A 21,500-nucleotide genomic window follows, 5' to 3' on the forward strand; every position below is an offset into this window, starting at 1 on the left:
AAGTATTTTTGGTTTTAATTTCATGTCACTAATGTAGTCATCAGAATTGGCACATTTGTTTTTCTTCACAATTTCCCTGATTGGTAATTACCTGACCAGAAGTGGTCAAGCACTTCATGAAGTAGTGCTTATCAACAATTTGTCTGAACGTACCATTTTGCAAAATGTAGTTTTGCTATATTGACAAATTTGAACATGACTTGATGGCCTGATAATGTCCGTTGCCTAATTGGCGTTGCTGGGAAAGTTGTAGACAGCTGGGTGTGTTGGGAGATGCTTTAATATTGGGCTAAGTGTAGGGGAAAATAAATGCTGTTTGTAACCAGAAAGGGAATGAGGGGAAAGTGATAAGTAAATAAATCAAGAGGAAAAAGAAAATGTGACTATCTGAGAAAGGGAATAGAAGCCAAGTTTCACAGCCTTCTGTCAGTTGCTTGGGAGACAAAGGGAGGGGAAGTGGGGAATGGAGTTTTGTTTAAAACATCAGGAAGCAAGAGAGGGCACTGATTAAACATGCAGGTTGTGGAGCCAGAATTCCTGGGTTTAAAACTTATTTTTAGCACTTCCTGCTGTGAGAATAATGTCGGACTGCTTAATCTAAGCCTCAGTTACTTAGTTCTGCAATGGGGCCATATAATAACACCTACCTCATAAATCCATGGGGAAGATTCCATGAGATAAACCATGTCTTGATCCTTAGTCCAGGGCATGACCCACTTTAAATGTTAGCTGTTACTGTTATTAAACCTCAGAAGTTTGTTGTGGTTATGTATGGGGGAATGCTGAGGAAAACTGTAAAGCCAGAGCCAAAGAATATAAAATTTGTTTTGTTGATAAAAGGGATTTGATAAGACATATATGCTACCATAGCTACAATGTAAACTTGCTGGAAATAGCTTTGAAAGAGTGTGGAATTGCGACAGCCGATTTTATGTTGGAAGAAAAGCAGCGTTATTATTTTTAGGTCCAAATAGAATTGCCTAATGGATTCCATACATTAGTAATGTAAGACTATATGCCTGACTTACTTTCCCTGGCTCCATTTGAAGGGAGGGGAATGAGAGATCTAGTAGAAGGTGACTTGGCATACAGAGCAGTACAATCTTATGCTCATTGTCTCCAGAGGTCCTGGTGAGACAAGGAGATGCGGAAGTTGTTGGAAAGGAGACAAGTTTTTATTCATTACTCTTAGGCCAGAAGAATCATGAGGGCATGATTCATCACCAGACTAGGCTTAATTTAAAGGCAACTTTGGATCTCTTTGCTTTGGTAGTTAAACTGTTTTGTGGCGACTAAGTGGTAATATACAGGGGCATGTATGATAGAGATACATGGGCAAATTTCCTTATGGGTTATAGTTTCCATTTCTTTACAACTGTTAGACTTTTTCACTGTCTGTTGTGAGAATTAAAAGATACCACTTTTTAAAAAAAAAAAAAAACTACCTAACAAAATGTTTGAGACACAGTAGTTGTGCTACAATTGTTCATTTCCTTTCCTTTATCTATTTCTTGAGAATTTCTTCTATTATTCCTTTAGATACTTTCTTGCTTATACCCTACTATGACATCCAGTTGAGAGCATGATGACTTCTCATTCATTTTTCTTGCATATTTACTTGGTAACCCATTGCTTTCCTTTGGGTATTTTACATTTCCTTTGTTTACTTTCTTGACCCTCTGACACATGTCCTTTTCAGTTCTCTTTTGTGCTCAATATCTTCTGTTGGCTTCTGTAGATTCACTTGCCTTCTCCTCTCCTCTGCTCTGCTTTAATAATGGGCTACATCAATGATCCCCATGTTTTCTGGCTTCTGGATGGGTTTGGCCAGTGGAGAAAGGGTGCTGGGGAAGATCCTTGAGAACATGTGATGACTGGCTGACCTCTGAATTGGACCCCAGCAATCAGAAGCTCCTTACCCCCTCCTCTGCCCTTGGAATGTGTGTTACATTTGCTTTCCCTTTTCCCGGAAGCTGCCCCAAGGACATAGCCTTTGAGATAATGATGTGGTATTGAGACCACCCAGGTGGTATATGTGACTGAACCTAGGTAAGGGCTGTACGTAAACTTTCAAGAGCTGGTAGGTGGGTGTGAAGATCTACCAGCTGCCCAAGACAAGCATCATAGAGAAGTCTCCCTTACTTATTAAACCTGCCACCTACCAGTCTGGTGCGGTCTGCCTCTCATTTTTTCTGGTCTCTCTCACCTTCTGCAAACAGGGGCTGGTTTTAGAGTATATTAGGAGAGCGTCTGAGGAGTTGTGACCAACAAAGGAAAAAGTGAATATGAGGAGTTTATTTCCTCAACTCCCTTCCTATGGGGTCACCAGGACTGGATGCATGAAGCTAGGTGGTTCTCTCCACATGGCTCTATCTCTTCATTCAGGCGAATACTTTCTTTCCACTTCCCATCAGACCAAGGAATAGCTCCTCACTGTTACTAGGGCAAGATCTTTATAAATATCTCCCTTTAAAACTCATCTTTAATTACCCAATTTCAACGTGCTATCTCTTTCCAGCTAGGATGCTTGGAAGGATATACTGCCTTTGCTCTTGGATTCTACCACTCTTGATCTTTTTTCCTCTATATTAATAAAAGCACCTATCTTACATCTAGAAAGTTTCAAATTTATAAGAAAATCAAAGCACATTTAAATAATACATATCTCAGTATAGATCACTCAGATTTCTAGGTTTCAATCATCTAATTATTAGGAGTCTGAGTGGGTGAGTAATCTGCAAATACATTTTTCATGTCTTAATATATAAGCTGGAATGTGGCTAATGAAATAATATATATTTTGGAATTTGATACATAATTTTTTTTTAAGATCTCTTATTTAGAAAGTAGTGGCTGATTGTCAATGGATTTTATAAATAAGATGCTCTCAGTTATGGACCTCCAAGATAGAATTCTGGTGAGGTTTCATGTTCGATGTGTATTTGTTTAACTATATAATTATATCACTAACCCAAACATTAGATAAAAGGGTAGGTTATTTTAGTAAATTGTAAATGGAATTTGTTATTGTTTTAATTTTTGCATCACTTAAAATTCCAAAGATCTGAAATCAACACCTGAGCAGAAATATATTCAAGAACATAAAACATACAAAGAAAGGAGGTTTATTAGAAATTAAATGTACTCTTTAATTAGGTCTGGTGTTCACATCTGAGTGAAATCAAATGGCCTTTAGCAAATATTTTACAAGCATGGTTTTTGTATAAGGAAAGGTAGGTGACATAATGATCAATTATGAGACTGACATGCTATTTTCTTTTATCTTTGGCTGCTCTGCTAAAATTCAAAGTACTGGGTTATACTACAGCATATCTTTTAGGAGCCCTATTAGATGTGTATTTTATTTGCTAATTAGTGTTGGTAGTTCCTCAGTTTGCAGCCAAAAGGGCACTAGGCATTGGATCAGAAAGATATCTGATATGCAATGGCATGTAATTTTGTAATGCAAAAAATTATCATATTTTATATTTTTATAGAGAGTAAACATTTTTTTTGTTTGATTTCTATGTGTTCTCTGTGAAAGATAAATTTTAAAACAGTCTGACACTCTGGTATACAAAGAACTGTATGTCCTTGCTTGTATGATCTCAAATAACATCGATATAATAATAAACTTTGGTAACATTGCACAGAGTTTGTCCGAATGCTATCTTTTTTTCTGAGTGCACTACTGTGTATGTGATATGATATTTGTGTAAATCAGTTATATATTAAATTAGCATATCCATGATATGTCATACACACATATTTATCCTATTCAATGATTTTCAGCAAATATGTGTTGAGAATCTCTGATGTTGTGGACGCGAGAGCTGCAGCAGTGAGCTCAACATGGTCTCTACCCTCATGAACAGTACACACGCTTAAGCGTTTGCTGTAGATGTGAACAGTTTTCTCCACAAAGAATGCAACCATTTAGGACAATTTAGACAGAAATGGAAAAATAGAACTCCTGTTAATCAAGGTCTTTTTAAAACAGTGGACTGCCTCTTTAGTTTAGAAAGAAACTAATCTCAAATAAATTTAAATACCATGCCTGGGCATCTTTTTTTCATTCCTATTTTGAATCAGTATCGTGCCCTACTGTTAACAAAAGTTAAACTTCTCCTTTCCTCTGATCCTTAATTTATAATTTTAAAAATAGATCTCAGCTGCACTGTTAATGTTATTACCACCAATGGGTTAGCTGTTATGTGGTTTAACGTTCTTTAGATGTCATTAAGTAATATCTTTGAGGTATCTAGTTTTCACACATATCTTTATTTTTCCTAGAAACAATAGCCTTTTTAGGTTGCCAGGAAAAATGGTTTCACTTTATAAATGCCATCACCTGGCTGTTAGATTTATATATTATGTACAATTTACAGATGAAAAAAATAGTAAATTGAGTGAGTAACCCATTGTTCACTGTTAAACATACAGGAGATGCCCACATAAGACCTAAGCAGGGTATCCAAAATGGCAAGCTTGCAGAGGGCAATTCATGGACTACTGACCTCCCAAGACAATGTCAAAGATTTTATTAATCTTACAACCATTATAAAAAGAAATGAGAAAACAATAATGGAAATGTAACAATTATCATAATGTGATGATGAAAATAAAAAAATAAATTTTTAATGGCACAATAAAAGGAAAACATGGTAGAAAAATGTAATAGAACTACATACAATATAACCCATAACCATACATTTAAAAAGGCATTAAATTGCAACTCTTCCCAGCATGGTCACCCAAGTTGAATATCATGAAATGGCTAATGGTTCACTTGATACTTCCCAAAGTTTAGAGAGCAGCAGGGGTAGAAAAATTCATTTGTCATTTGAGCCTTTATGAACGACTAAGAGAATTACGTTCTCCACATTCACCGTACAATGGCAGGAAGAGTGGGAGGCACCGGGTAGAGCCTGTGACATCCAGCGCAAGAACTGAAAGATGTACAGCTGTTGGTGAAGGAAGGGAATGTTGTCATTTCGTGTTGGCGGAGAAACACTATCTTCTGGAAGGAAAGACAGGATCCTGGCAGGAAAGAATTTTAGATCACATAATACTGAAATCACTGATGCTGAAAATAGTACCGAAGTAGCCTTGAGTCTGTTCAGCAATAACCAGCCCAACATTGGTTCTCCCCATTCCTCATGTGTATATTTGCAAAACCACAGTACCACAAGTAGGAATTGGTTATCAAACGTGGCTGTGCGTAACCACTCACAACTATGGGAGATTTCCTCTAAAATAATTTTGCTTCACTCACATGAAAGGCTGTTTTGAAAAACTTTACATGCAAAAAAAAGTTACAGGATATGATTGATGAAAACTTTAACAGAATTTTCATAAAGCCCTTAGAGATCAAGTAGTGAAAGAAGATCAGAAATTGAAGGTACTATTAGGGATTTAAAAACCACTTATTGAAGAAAAAACAAGATGCTTTGGGCCACTGTGTATGTGATACAAGGTAAATGGATACTCTGAAGGCTGCGGTGTGAGTAAAGTGGTTCAGGATATTTATGACCTGGGGGCAGGGGGCGGGGGTGGAGAGAGAAGGAGGGAAGAGAGGGAGGGGTGAATTGCAAAATCTGCTAGTGATACAAGACTATTTAGATTGAGTATTGGTAGAAGCCCAGAACCCAATTTCAGATTTGAAATACATATTTTTAAATTCCTAAGATATGTAAGGAGTTTAAAAATTATTGAGAGCGCATACACGTAAGAATAATTTTACTGCTTACCTCATTTAGTAGATATTATATTCAGTCTCAGATAAGCCAGGGTTTTAGTCACTGGCCAAGAAATTTCTGTAAAGTTTGTGAGGTACTGAAATCCTTGGATGTATTTTACCGGGTGCTTTAAATGTAATATATAAAGCATTACTGAGGAGAAATTATAAAAATTATAACCCTATAACCCTTTCAATTTTAAAATGAGTTATCTGTATATTAAGTGCTGATGGTGTAAGTTAAAAGTACATAGAGAGAGTTTAAATATATGAGTAGGGCACAGAATGAGTACCCTTATTTTTCATTTTCTCTGGCCACTTTCAGGCATAATACAGATCAATTAACTTTCTAATCCATTAATAAGGATGGGTTCTCATCTGAATGTGCTCAAATGAAAGTCTAAAAATATCCCAGTTGAAGACTGCAGTGGTTTCTTTTTTTTGCCTATTTGTGTCGACTGACATTTGATTGCTGAAATCAAGTCATACTCTATCTAGGTGTAACCTTTGTGTACTGTATGCGAGGGTGTAAACTTTGTATGTCTTACTGAAAAAAAAAATGTTGTTCTTGTGATTTTGTACTTTGTGACATTGGCGAATTTATCCAGAAAATTTATAGTAAAAAAGCTGCTTAGGTTACTGGGTGTCTGATGGAGATGTGACCCGATGTGGAGTGTTAAATGTGCTGGTATATAGAAGAATCTGAAAATAAAGTACTTGTCTCCATTAGAAAAACAAAACAGATGATAATGTGCTAAAATCATGGAATTGTCAAATTAAACAGTGTTAGTAGGAACCAATGATAAAAGGATTCTCTAATATGCAACTACTAGGGCATTTCTGCTAGCTGTTATGGAAGAGATACTTGAAGAAATCATCTGATACTCTTTGAAAATATAAATAAATTTTTTAAAAGGAAAAAAAGAAGAAAGCTAGGAGTTAAAAAAAAAAGCTAGGGACTAGTACTTTTTAAGATTTAAGTTTAGGAGCTAAGCCTTGTCAGTTTTTATTGGTTAATAAGATTGAGGAAATAGGTGCCAAGTATAGGTGGTAAGGAGACTATATTCTGGATACAGCCCTAACGGCCTTCAAAGCGTATATCTTTTTCATGATATCCTTTTTCTCCCCCTTACTTGACATTCTCTCAGAGGATTTAGTCCAATGTTTCCAGTTTAACTTGCACCTAGGTCCTGATGACATCTAAATAAATATTTCCAGCCTCAGTATCTCTCAGAAACTCCAGCTCTGAATTTGACTGGACATATGTACTTAGATGTTTTAAAGGCATCTCAGACCTAACCTATTTGTTGCATTCCCATTCCCTCTATTTCAAAGCTTCCTGTGTTCATTACTGTAATTAATGCACCTGCCATATACCTAATCGCCCAAGCTAAGAGTATCAAAGTCAAGCTTAACTCTTCTCTTTTCATAGTTTGCTAAATCCAATTTATCAACAAATCTTTTCAATTATATATTTTCATTAAAAATTACCAAGCCAAACTCTTTCTGGGTTGGTTTTTTTTTTATGACATTGCTCTAGAGTCCTTTGCCATTTATTTTCTAGACACTGGCCACAGTTTCTTTTTTTCTTTTTTTAAATGTTTATTTTTGAGAGAGACAGAGACAGAATGTGAGTGGGTTAGGGGCAGAGAGAGAGAGAGAGAGAGACAGAATCCGAAACAGGCTCCAGACTCTGAGCTCAGTATAGAGTCTGACATGGGGCTTGCACTCATGAGCTGTGAAATCATGACCTGAGCTGAAGTCAGATGCTCAACCGACTGAGCCACCCAGGTGTCCTGCCACAGTTTCCAGTATTCCAGTTCCAGTAACTGTATTGAGTCTTTTTCCTTCTTATGTCTGTGTTCCACATTACTCCCAGGAATATTTCCTAAACAGACGTACACATCTCTACTCATTCTTTGCAAAAACTTTTCATGGTTCTTACATTATTAAAGAAGTAGTCCAAAATCCTTAGCTTGTACTGCACACTCCAGGAACATTGAAGTTAGTGGTTATTTCATGAGAAAGGCATGATTTTATGCCTCATTTTCTTGCTCTAGAAATTCCCCCCTCTTAGAATTACCTTCTGTCCAATCTCTTCGTATGGAACTTGTAAAACGTATGGTTATCTTTTAACTCCAAAACCAAATACCACGTCTTCTGTCAGACTTCTCTTCTTCTCCTCTTACAGAGTTCTTTTTTCTTCTACATTGATTTAATTTGCTTAATGCCTTTGTTAAAACATGAACCAGTTTGTATTAGATGTTTTTGTTTATTTGATTCTGTTTATTCTTTTCTCTTCCATTATTTCTCTTTGACTTTTTCTTTTAATCCTGTTCTCTTCCTTTTGATCCTGTAAGATCTTTGAAGTCAAGGACCTTTGTATAACTAGTGCCAAGCACCAAATTAAAAATGTAGCAGGGCCTCTGTAAAGGTAAAATGAGTGAACCAAATAATCTTAGAATGAGAGAGAGACATGAAAATGGAAACCTAAGAGATTTGAGCAGTCACTGCAGACTATGGGGGAAAAATGTTGAATAGGAATAAGTTCAACTGAGATTGGCGACCTTTCTTATGGGTATAACCAGTGCTGGAGGTAAGTGTGACCCAATAAAAGGGGGAGAAAAGAGAGTTTAAACTTTTGGTAACAATGATTTGGTCAAAGTGATTGTCCAAAGGGTCCCAGAGAGTAGTCAGATAAATGAATCAAGATTGCCCAACTGATCAAGGTGAGCCTGAGACCATGAGCATTCTTCACTTGTGTAAATTTCTGGAGAAGAGGCACCATCTTGGGGAAATCAGTCTTTATGCAAAGTAAAGAGTAGAGGTAATGTTTTAGGAAAAGATTCTCATGATTTCCAAGTTTGTTAGCAAAAAATGGGAGTGCTTGTAAAATTGGTATGCCAGTGCTTTGGCTTTGGACCTTTGATGATTGGACTGAATAAATTAATAGGTAGATAGGAGCAGCAGTAAAAGTGTAGTTCACAGGGATGGGATGGGCTCATTGATTCAATTGGAAGTAAATGTTACTGATCTCTTCCTTTCTTTCTTTCTTTCTTTATTTTTCTTCTGGACCCTTCCCATTAGCAAAAAATTCTTTTGCACAAAAAAAATCTAATTTTTCTTTGTTTACTTAACTCTCCATCTACCACCCCATTTCTTTCCTTACTTTTATAACAAACTCCTTGAAAAATTTATGTTCATTCTGTTTAATTTTTCTTTTCCATTGTCCCTTCATCCCAAGATTTTGTTTCCATGACTCCCATTGCAAATTCATCTTTTCAAGTTCACCAAAGACCTTTTAGTTATTAATTCTAACTCATAATTCTTGGTCCTCTTTCTAACTAACCTATTTGATGAAGTTGATCACTTGATGATCACTTCCTCTTAAAATGATTTTTTTTTCACTTGACTCCTAGGACACCACATTTCCTTGGTTTTCCTTCAACTTCACTGACTGGTCCTTTCCAGTTTCCTATGTTTGTTGTCATTTCTATTGTAAACCTTTGAGCACTCCAGGGATCAATGCTTGGATATGTTTTTTCTCTATTTCATTAAATTATGCTCACTTCCTAGATTATCTTATCTATTCTTGTGGCTGTAATTGCTATATATCACTGATAACTCCCAAGTATATATTTTCAGTCTAGTTATCCCTTTTAACTCTAGACTCAACTGTGTACTTTACATCTTAACTCAGAGAAACAGTTGGCATCTCACACTTAATATATCGAAAACCACATTCCCAATCTTCCTCCTCAACCTATGCTTCTTATAATGGTTCTCATCTAATTTAATTGCAATTCTGTTTTCCAGTTGCTTAGGCTAAAGTTCTTATAATCCCTGGTTCATCTCTTTGCCTCACACCTCACATTTATTCTGACAGCAGACTCTACAGACTTTCATTTAAAAATACATCTCAAATCTTACCCCTTGTTACCACTTTGCCATTCCCTGTCTGGTCATACCCATCAATGTCTATCATATGATTATGTTGCAGTAGGCCTCATAAGTAGTTTGTTGCCTCATTTCAAACTGTTTTCAGTATCACAGCCAGAATGAACCTGTGTAATCATCAATCAAAAAGCCTAATAGGCCTGTGCCCCACCCCACTCTCATTTCCACTCTGATTTGTCTAATGGGACTCTTACCTTTTCACTGACCTGACCTCTTTAGAGTTCCTCAAACATAGTAGGCAAACTCCTGCCTCAGTTCTTTTGTACTTGCAGCTTTCTCTCCCTAGAATGTTTTTCCCTAAGATAGCAAAACAATTTGCTCTCTGACTTCTGTCAACTCTCTGCCCAAATTTCACCTTCCCAGTAAACCATTCCCTGGCTACCTGATCTGCAGTTCTAAAAACTACTATCTTCCCATCTTCCCTGCTTTATTGTTTCACTTAGCACTTACCTAGATAACAAGTACTTAGACAGGACTTTCCATGAGCAAGGCACTGTTCGAGGCTCTGCAGAAAATATTAGCTTATTTAATGATCATAATAACAACCCTTTGAGCTTGGCAATATCATTAGTCCCATTTTAGATATGAGAAAACTAGAAACTGGATTGGTTAAGTGACCCATCCACTGTCAAGATGGCTTTGTAAATTGTGCTCCTTACCACCCTATTAGGCAGCCTCTCGCCATGTCCACATTCTACATCTGTTACTTATTGATCTTTTAGATTCTCTGTCTCACAAAGTATTGGCCAAAATGATGTAGGCTCAATGTGATGGGTAAAACTTCTAGGGTGTGTCCAAAACCAAAACAGAACCAAAACACAAGGAAATATAAAATTCCTACTCAGACTTTATATTCTTTCTCTTTCTCACAGAGGATCTAGTGAAGAACTCTAAGATCTTTATGGGTGGAATGGGGCAATTGTGGGAGAAATGACTCAGTGACTGACCAGGAACACCTGCATGGGATCATTGCATGAACAATCCAAAAATTTAGGGGTTGGCCTTCCATTAATAACACAGGAATCGTTCATATAGAGGGGATAGTTGAAGATAGTGATTAAAATCAGTGAAAGATTCAAAAAAAGATTGAAGAATAAAGAACTCAGGGCAGGGTCCTGAGAAACACAACTGAATGTAAGAGATTGAAAAGCCAATCAAAGAGATAAAAGTAGACAATAACTTAAGATTGTTTATTGCCACTGAAATCAAAGCACAAAAAAATCTCCATAAAAAGTATGTTAAGATCAGTCAGAAAATGCCATTTAGAATTACTGGAAAGAGGTTATTGCTAAATTAATGGAACATAATTGCTAGAAGTTTATTTAAAACAACAGTAACCTTTTAAAATTAGATTATTTATGTGGGGTTTTTTTGGTGTTAAGTTGTAGGAGTTCTTTATATATTTTGGATATTAATTCCTTATCAGCTGTATCATTTGCAAATATCTTTTCCCATTTCGTAGGTTGCCTTTTCATTTTGTTGATGATTTCTTCCATGTGCAAAAGTCTTTTAGTCTGATTTAGTTGCAGTTGTTTATTTTTGCTTTTGTTTCCCTTGCTTGGGGAGACAGATCCAGAAAAATATTGCTAAGGACAACATTAAAGAATTTACTGCCTGTGTTTTCTTTTAAGAGTTTTATGGCTTCAGGTTTTACATTTAGGTCTTTAATCCAGTTTAGTTTATTTTTTGTGTTTGATGTAAAAGAATAGTCCAGTTTCATTCTTTTGCATGTAGCTTTCTAGTTTTTCCGATACTTTTTATTGAAAAGACTGTCATTTCCCCATTGTATATCCTTGCCTTGCCTTGACTTGCCTTCTTTGTTGTAGATTAATTGACCATATATGTGTGTGTATTTCTGGCTAGAGGACATCTTTCCAAAGAAGATATATAGATGGCCAACAGATACACAAAATGCTCAAAAATCATTAATCTTAGGGAAATGTGAATAAAACCACAATGAGGTATCACCTCACATTAGTCAGGATGGCTAGTATCAAAAAGAAATAACAAATGTTGGCAAGGCTTTAAAGAAAGGGAACCCTTGTGTACCATTGATGGGAATGTAAATTGTGTAGCCACTATGGAAAATAGTATGGAGGTTCCTTAAAATAATTAAAAATAGAAATATCATATGATCTAGTAATTCCACTTCTGGGTATTTACATGAAGAAAATGAAAGCATTAATTCAAAAAGATGCATGCACTCCTATGCTTATTGCAACATTATTTACAGTAGTCAAGATACGGAAGCAACCTAAGTGTCCATTGATAGATGAATGGAAAAAGATGTGGTATATACAATGGAATATTATTCAGCCATAAAAAAGATAGAAATTTTGCCATTTGTGACTACAGGGATGGACCGAGAGAATATTATACTAACTGAAATAAGCCAGACAAAGACAAATACCATCGGATTTTACTTACATGTGGAATCTAAAAAACAAAACAAAGAGTCATAAATATAGAGAACGAACTGATAGTTCTGGGGCAGGGTGGGAGGTAGGTGAAATAGGTAAAAGAAATTAAAAGGTACAAACATCAAGTTACTGAAATTAAAAAAGAGAATAACCTCAAAAAACAAAAAAACACAAACTTTTGAGAATGGAAACACAAGAGCCAATATGAAGAGGTTAACTGAAAAACAAGGGAGAGAACTGTGATATTAAATCATCATAAAAATTGCAAAGGAATAATGTTTATAGTACAGGTAAAAAGTATAAATTAGGAAGAGAGAAACTTTGAAGAGAAAGATAAGAAAAAAGAGAACCATCTTGATGCAGAACATGTTTTATGTTCCTTTTTTTTTTTCAAGATAATAAAGAGGCAGTATTCTGACTGAATTTGGGAATGGAAAATAACACTTACATTGGTCAGTATGGATTAGAGCTCTTCTGTGAAAGGGTCACGAGGGAATTCTAAAACCTTCTTGATGTGAACTGTGACCATTTCCAATTACAAATAGAAATGTAGAATCAAAGAAGAAAATTTATATGTACCATAATGTATTTTGGAGCCATTTAAAATACATCTGTCTCTTCCAGTTCTAATTAGGCAGCTAATTTGACTTGGGTAGCTATATTGGTGTGAAGAATTATGGACAAATAGCATAAAGACATATTTTCTTTTATCAAGTAAAATGTCCAGTAAATGGCAATGATAAGCAATTCTTAAACATTTCTTTTTTTTTTTTTCATTTTTTCCCCACATATTTGATGTTTATTTATTTTTAGAGAGAGAGAGAGAGAGACAGAGTGCAAGCAGGGGAGGGGCAGAGAGAGAGGGAGACACAGAATCTAAAGCGGGCTCCAGGCTCCGAGCTGTCAGCACAGAGCCCAATACAGGGCTTGAACTCATGAACCATGAGATCATGACCTGAGCTGAAGTTGGATGCTTAACTGACTGAGCCACCCATGTGCCACCCCCCCCCCCTTTTTTAAAACACTGTTTTTGATTTTTTTTTTTTTTTTTGAGAGAGAGAGAGAGACAGAGTGGGAGCAGGGGATTCAATTTTTTTTTTAATGTTTATTTTTGAGAGAGACAGAGCATGGGGGGGGGAGGGGCAGAGAGAGAGGGAGACACAGAATTTGAAGCAGGCTCCATGCTCTGAGCTATCAGCATAGAGCCCAATGTGGGGCTTGAACTCATGGCCGCAAGATCATGACCTGAGCCAAAGTTGGATGCTTAATTCACTGAGCCACCCAGGAGCCCTAAGAAAAGCAATTGTCTTAACCTAATGTGTTCTTATTCAGGCATAGGAAGTTGGTGAACAATAATTGACCATGTTTATCACTTCTTGTTTTTTTGTTTGTTTTGTTGTTGTTGTTGTTTTCTTGGAAAACCTCTTCATTAAGCTGCTAGTGAGATGAGGAAAATCATGTATTTGGTAAAATAAAGGCAGAATCAGACATATTTGCCCTCTGGATCTTAGTTTTCCAATGTAGATTCACTAATCACCAAGGTCCACTCAAGGTACGAAAAGAACTCTCTAATTCCACAGGTATAGCACTTTTCATTTATTTTAAACTTACAGAGAAGATTACTCAATCAGACAAAAACAGGTAAGCAGGTGACCATTCTCTGATGTTAGAGGAAAGAAGTATAATACAGATTTTCTAGACTAAGATAAGCATGAGCATTGGTAAAGTCTTCTTCTCTTCTCTTCCCCCAGACAAGGACTAAAGGCTACTTCCGTCGTATCTTAAAATGTCCAGCAACAACCTAAATGCTAATCCTGATTTTGAAAATGTTATTATTTTGTTTCTCTGGTTAATGCTGAATGACATTTAGGAAAATGGTGTCGCGAGGAAAGATACAAGTTCTTTGTTTATAGACAAGGATCAATATGATAAATGATGTCACATTTGTTTTCTAAGTAACCCCTGTAGTGTCTTGAGTGATTATACAATTTGTGTGCAAACTTGGGGAATAATAGTATTGGTATTCATAATACAGCACAGTGTCTTCTTAAAGCCTAATAGAATTTCCAGTAATATTCTGCCTGGCATAAGGACTGTCTCAGAAACTGACTCGTCTTTTACCGTAAACTAGCTATGTCAACTCCAAGACTCTTGAGTATGTTGAGATAGAGGTCAAACCATGTTACTACAAGGTAGAATTTTAATTGTAGTCAGTTAACGTAACTGCTGCAACGGGTTTAAGAAAAACATTGTTTAGCCAAAATAAAGGAGCATTTTGATAAGAAATTTTGTGACAATCAGCAGCAATAACCCTGTGTTTTATTAAACAGAAATCTTCCATGATTAAGCCGGGAAAAACTGCAAAGGGGGTGACTTCAGCCTTGATCACCTCATTTTACTCTTTTTTGCGGTTTTGAGGAAATGAAACAAACCTTGGTAGGGAGCAGATCAAAGGTTAGCAAGAGGAGATAGCATCATTTTCTTTCCTGATTAGTCCATGAGGGCAATTAAGCAAGAGCCATAAAGTAGAATTATTCTTTTGCTCATTTTTTGGGGGGAAAAATTTGGTATGTTATATAATCACAATCCTTCTGAATGCTATTTTACATGTTCACATGCCTAAGGTCTCTTACTAATTGGGATACCTTTGCGTGGGACTCCTGTAGGGATGACATATCTTGCTGAGGGGACCATGTTGGGTATAAGACAGGCGGGAAGATACTTTTTACACTTTAATAATTTCTCTGCGCTTTTTAAGTTTTGCATAGGTCAATTAACTCCTCCATCTATTATTAAGCATTGGCCAGATCTGCTTTTGTTTGTTAATTGTGCTTCATATCTGACATTATAGATCATGTGCAAGGGGGTGGCCGCCTGTCAGATTCCTGAGTCTGTCTTTTGGTCTGGTGCTGTGGGCGAGGGACTCACATGGGCAGGACACAGGAATTTTTTATTCAGCTGAAAATTACTAAATCGAGCCATGGGAGAAAACCACCTCTGTTTCAAAAGGTGTTAAAGCCTGGGCTGAGTGATTCCATCTCAATATCATAAGGCAGAAGAACACTGGTTTGTATTCAGGAGACCCTAAATTCAAATCGTGGCTCCATTATGTAAAAGCTAGACAAGTCCCTTAATCTGCCCGTGTCTCGGTTTTCTCATTTGTAGAGTAAGAATTGATTGCTTAGAATTGTTATGAAAGTTAAGGGAGGAAATTTGTAGAAATTTAACACCATACTCATCCAGAAGATGCTCGGTCTGAATCCTGAAGCAGTTCAGACTGAACTTCCACTTTCTAAAGGCTGTATAATCATCTAGTTCTGCTAAGACAAATGCAGAGAGTTAATGTGCCAGCAGAGGACCTGTCTATACTGTTGGAGACACTGGGGTCTGTGGCAAATGGATGGGAAAGGCTGAGGCCAAAGTGGAAGCCATAAACAGATTTTGGTTTAACTTGGTGGGGTTTGTTCAGTAAGTACAAGTTCAAGCCAGGGAGAAGGGTGTAGTTAATAAGAAACAAGAGGATTTTGACTAGGAGCCTGGATACAGATATAACTAGGACTTACCTATTTAGTGAATCTATAAAGATGCAGAGATGTCACTTGGGATGACGATAGGGGCTTTCTAACCTTTGTTCTGGTTATGAACAGCTTTCTTGGTATGAGAGGTTAAAGGCTGTGGGTTTAGGCTATGCAGAGAGAGATGGGATCCTGCCAGCACCAATAATAACAATAAAGGGCTGTGTACTCTGAGTGGTTTTCCCAGTTGACACAGCTTAGCTAGGTTCTCCTAGCTAAGGGAGATCTTTTTTGTTTGTTTTTTTCATGGGATCTTATGTGATAGAGATTTCTGAATTAGGGGTACTAATTCTGAATTAGAAGCCAGTGACTTCTAGAGTTGTCTCACTAGAACCTCCTTTTATCCCTGGTGTTAAGTGGTTATTGGCCACATCTCAGGAAACAGTCTGACCTAAAGCTTAAACAATAAGCATTAACTTAATGAACTAAAATCAGTAAGTATAAACTAGTACAATTTGGGAAGTGGGGCAGACATTAAGAAAAATGACTATCCATTTAGTATCATCTCTTCCATTGGATTCTACAGATTATGTCAAGTTAGGATATAGGCATTCCAAGAGATAGAAGATGCTTTCTCACATTGTTCAGTGTTTATTATTTAACGATGCATAATATGTCATCTCAACTGTATTTCCATTTGCCTTCGATAACTCTGTGTACTACATACAAACATACCCATAGAGCTAAATTGTACTTGTCAGTATTGACGTTCTTTAAATATTTTTTCAATGCAATTAATATTGTTTATCAATGAAAAAATGGATTGGAAGGGTGAGAATTACTGACATATTTTCTCTCCTCTTTTCCTTTCTTCCCTCAGAAGTTTCGTAAGCATTCCTATCAGCACGAAACAGGTGAGGATCCCACTGGGCACAGGGTAATCCTTGTGGATAAATGGTACATATCGAAAAATCTGTTGACTTATCATTTAGCGACAGCTGCCCAACTACCTTTCTCCCTACTGCGAGAGTCCCTGACTGAATCATCAGAAGTTGATTAATAATCAAAAAAGTAGAATCTGCTAGGGTGTAGGAAATAGGCGCTCACTTACACAGTACAGCTGAGAACAAAATTGGCACAATTTTTTTCTGGACAAGAGTTGGCCTATATATTAGCAGCCTTTAAAATATGGTTACTCTTTGACCTTACAGTTTCACATTTGTGAAATTATTCAGAAGAAATAATCAGATAAATGTGCAAATATAGAAGTCCAAGGATGTTCACTGCAGCATTGTTTATAATAATGGAAAATTGGAAACCTATCTAAAATGGTCAGTAAAAAGGACCTTATTATGATACTTTTCTATGACAGAGTAATATGTACACATTACAAAATTTTATAAAAAATTCATAATCATATAGGAAAATATTCGTGAACTAGTATCAAGTGAAAAAAGCAAAATGGAAAACTGTATGTTTAGGTAGTAGCATTCTATTTTTGTAATAAATATGCAGATTTAGATACTTAAAAAAAAACCCCACAGTACCATGTATCAAAAAGCACAAGAGTTACATTAGTGCTATAATAGGTGATTTTTTTTCTTATGCTTTTCTGTCATAAACATGTATTGATTTTGTCATCACTTAAAGGTAATTGTGATATTGAGCGCATCCCTTTTTTCTAGAATTGTAATGCCATCAGCAGTGATTTTTATCTCTTTTGTTCATTGCTGTGTGTTCAACACCTAGAAGAATGTGTAACTATAGTTAGGGGCTTAATAAATATCTGTTTAATGAATGAATTCTCACTCTGTTCTATTATTCTCAAACATTACCATACCAGAGAGCCAGCACCTTCTTAGGACAGTTGTGTTGAAATGAACAGAAGCTCAAAATGATCCAGCCCCCCCAAATAGTCTTAATTTCTAGAACAGTCCTAGAGATTGAAGGTCATATTTTAATGCTCTAAGATTCCCCAATTTATGCTCTAATACCCCAGTTTAGTTTATATTATTATTATTTTTAATGTGTATTCTATTTTTGAAAGAGGGAGAGCACGTGAGCAGGGGAGGGGCAGAGAGAGAGAGGGAGAGAAAGAATCCCAAGTGGGCTCCATGCTGACAGCAGCGAGCCCAATGTGGGGCTTGAATTCACAAACTGTGAGATCATGACCTGAGCTGAAGTCAGACACTTGACCAACTGAGCCACCCAGGTGCCCCTAGTTTATATTATTTGTATAATTTGGGGTGGGAACCAGGATTTAAAGAAATAACAAATGGCCGTGCATAAAAATGAAGTTCCTCATTTCATTTATCTTTTTTTATGCAACAAAAATTATCACATGCTTATTTTTATTGCATGTTGAAAACATTTGTGGGGGGGGGTATAACAGCAAATATGTAAACACTTGTAGTTTAAGTTTGTTGTATTTTTGGTTGCCCACCATCTTCTGGATACCCTTTTTATGCATGGGGAATCTCTCCCTTTATGAGATCTCAATCTCCAAGGCAGACACCAGAAACTTCAATTTTAAACTTCGTTTATAGCTATAGCTCGAGAATTTTTTGTAGATCAAATGTTCCCAAGCAAGGTTTTGATTAGGAAACATACTGCAGGAAGAAAGAAGCACGGTGCAGTATCTATTTTTCTGGTGAAGGTGACTGAGAAGTAGCCAGTGTTATATGTCCCAGTTCTAACAGTTAGGCCTGGGGATTTATAGGCAGGAAAATCTGGGGTTCCCAGCAGCAGCGGAAAACTGTTCTGTGAGCAATTATGTCATTGCAATTTGGATATTGTCCTAGTTAAATCACCTCCAGTGATTCTCTGACCTTCCCCAAAATCCTGTGAATGGCTTACTATTGTTCCATAGTATGTTTCTCCTTCTAAGAGTAACAGAACACCCAATAAAAGGCTTCTTACGATCTTTTCTTCTCTCTCCTCTCTTCTCCTCACCTACAGGATGGCTATATAGTTATACCACAAAGTCTACTACCCCACTGGCACTGCACTCAAGTATTCTGCATCTCTGTCCACTACAGTAGTTGAACTATATGTCCCTGGCCCACAAAGGCCATCTCGGTTTTTTTTTCATCCTGGATCCCACTGTCTCTCTCCGACTAAAGGACATGGCAATTAGCCCCTCTCAACTCCACATCACCAGCATTCTTTCCCATTGGTGTAATGTATGTTGTAATATATTGTAACGATAATTATCCATCGCCCTCACTTCCCTCTCCAGTGAATTAACCATTTCCCTTCTCTCTGCTAAAACAAACTCCCTCAGGAGTTGCCAGTATTCATAGTTTTCACATCCCTGCCTCTGCAGCCATCCCAGGACAAGCTGCCACCACCAGTTTCCATCTGGACCACCGCAGTAGCCTCTTGTATGTCTCTTTGCTTTCTCACTGACAAATATGTGCTCTACTCAAAGCAGCTGTGGTGAGATTTTAGAAATAAGGTCAAGTCACATCTTGCTCAGAATTTCCCAATGCTTTTATCTTACTAACATACAAGTTGCAAGTCCTTGCCATTTGGCACCAGGCTACTTTTTTGACCTTATCTCCCATTTCTCTCACCCTCTTCCATTACCTCTGTTCCTTCTTTTTTCTCTAAACTTCCACGAATGCCTTTACATCCAAGCCTGTGCGTTCACTGCCCCTTCTTCCTCGGATACTCTTCTTCTAGGTAGTCAATTAATTTTGAGATTTGCTCAAATGCTCCGCTCTCTTGGAGGATTTTTCTCCTTACCTTACCTGCAACAGTTGTCTTCTGCCCCTAACACCCTTTCTTACCCTGATTTCTTTTTCCTCAGAGAACGTATTACCTCTTCTGTTTTATGTGCTTATTTGCATATTATCTATCTACTCCCACCTACAATATTATCTCTATGAGAGCAAGAATGTCGCTTGATCACTGCTGTGTTCCCAGTGCTTAGAGGCATTAGGTAAATATTTGTTGAATGAGTGCCTGGGATCTTATGAGAGCAAAGAGCAGGGAGTGCCATATATTCTTCCTAGGAGGTTCTTCTCAGCGGAGGTGGTTCTGAAACAAGTAGTGAATAATGGGACATATGCCAGGCAACAGGCAAAGAAGAGAGGAGAGGACATTGTAGAAGAGGGAATGGTATGTTCAGGTGCACAGAGAAATGGAAGTTTTAATTCTAGGGGGAAGAGTACTTTCTTTATAGCTAGTGCCCAAGTATGGGTGGAGTAGGGAGTGTGATGGAGTTTTCAGAGATAAACCTTGAATGGTAGACACCATAATAAATGTGTTAGGTTTATTCTTGCAAAGTTTAGCAGTATAACTGTATGAATACTGTACCATTCCAAGGATTTTTTCTACATTTTTCATATGCTTATTTTATTGAGAAAGAAATCTTATTGGAAAGAAAATTAAACCACTTTATATTGCTGTGGACGAAATGATGCAGAACCAAAAATCCAATTGCCTAATTTATGTCTTCCTTTCTTAAAAAGCATCGAATGCTTTTAGTGGTATTTTTCAGACTCTACCAAGTGGTATAGCCTCCTATATAATCTATGTATATGAGCTATGCTCATATGAAGTGGCAAATCAGAGATCAAATCCTTCTCCTTCTCTATTTGAATGAATGGTTGTTGGCTTGTGTCAATCTGATTCAAAAATAGTAAAGGAAAAGATTAATTTTCTCATACATAGTGGCTCTTAATCCTTTGACACTGATAAATGCTATGGACAGTCTACCTAGAGAAATATGTGTAAACACACATAAACAGTTTTGAATAAAATTTTAAAAAGTGTTGGATGCACCCTGCGGCCATTCATGTCTCTTTTATGCCCATTGGCTCGGTTACACATATAACATGTTTCTCACACATATACCATGTTACTCAAAAGGTAGTAAGTCAAAGTAGTATGAAATGAATCAACTAAATATTTTCAAAATTACACACTTCGGAGATATTATTAGCATATGAATGTGTTTTATACATTGGATGTCATTATTTATCCAGTGTGTCTCTGAATGATTTATAAAAACATTGGATTCCCTGAATATATAAAAAATCTTGGAAAATAGTCCCTCAATAAATAAACATAATAGGTATAGAATAGTATTTTAGGTTAACTGGATTAAAAAAAAACATAGGCAAAATTAGAATATTCCTAACTTACTGTTAAAGTGGTAAACAAAAATCAGTTAGGTGGAAACTTAAAGTATTTAATCTCAAAAGCTTGCCAAATGGATGGGGACTTTTAGTGATTAGGATGTGTTTGGCTGCCAGTATCAAAAACATATCTCAAAATGTTTAACTCTAGAGAAAGTTTATCACTTCACATGTAAGTCACTGGCATGCAACATGACTCCAAAGTCAAGTAGTTAAGCAGTTTAACAATGCTAGCAGAGATTAAGGTTCTCTGCATCTTCCCACTCCCACAATTTCAGAGAATTGCCTTGGTTGTCAGGCCAGCTGCTCCTGTGGTCCCAGTATGGATGCTACAGTTCCAGGAGGCATTCAGATATGTGACCATCCAGAGGAATAAAATGACAGTCTCTTCTCTGTGTTTCTTACTCTAAGTCCCTCCCCTTTGATGTAGGAGACCTCTCTTGGCAGCCCATTGTCCAGAATGGGTCATATCCATTTGTAAGCCAATCATTGTTAAGGAGAATTGTATAAACTTGATAGAGTTAAATTGTTCATGATTTGCTCTTGAGCTGAGAACAAAAATATATTTTCTGAGGTATAGATACATGCATAAAACTGGGGTCTCCTTAGCAAATAAGAATGAGGAAATTATGGGTAGGCAACTATTAATCTATCTTGTACGAGTGGAACAAAAATATGAAGGAAAAATATTTTCGTAGCAAAATAGGGTTAGATTATGTGTCTACAA

The 21,500-nt window shown here is 36.7% G+C and overlaps 2 long non-coding RNA genes across 2 annotated transcripts in view; both read left to right on the forward strand.

Annotated features, from left to right (window-relative positions):
- Nucleotides 1–21,500, forward strand: part of LOC123379670 — a 228,952-nt gene that overhangs the window by 87,397 nt on the left and 120,055 nt on the right. The gene's annotated exons all lie outside the window — the stretch shown is intronic.
- Nucleotides 1–21,500, forward strand: part of LOC111561955 — a 44,141-nt gene that overhangs the window by 11,744 nt on the left and 10,897 nt on the right. Inside the window, exon 2 of the long non-coding RNA XR_006584435.1 lies at nucleotides 16,510–16,543. This is a non-coding gene — a long non-coding RNA (uncharacterized LOC111561955). The remainder of the gene's footprint in view (nucleotides 1–16,509; nucleotides 16,544–21,500) is intronic.

Source organism: Felis catus, chromosome C1, assembly GCF_018350175.1.
Source record: "Felis catus isolate Fca126 chromosome C1, F.catus_Fca126_mat1.0, whole genome shotgun sequence".
NCBI lineage: Eukaryota > Metazoa > Chordata > Mammalia > Carnivora > Felidae > Felis > Felis catus.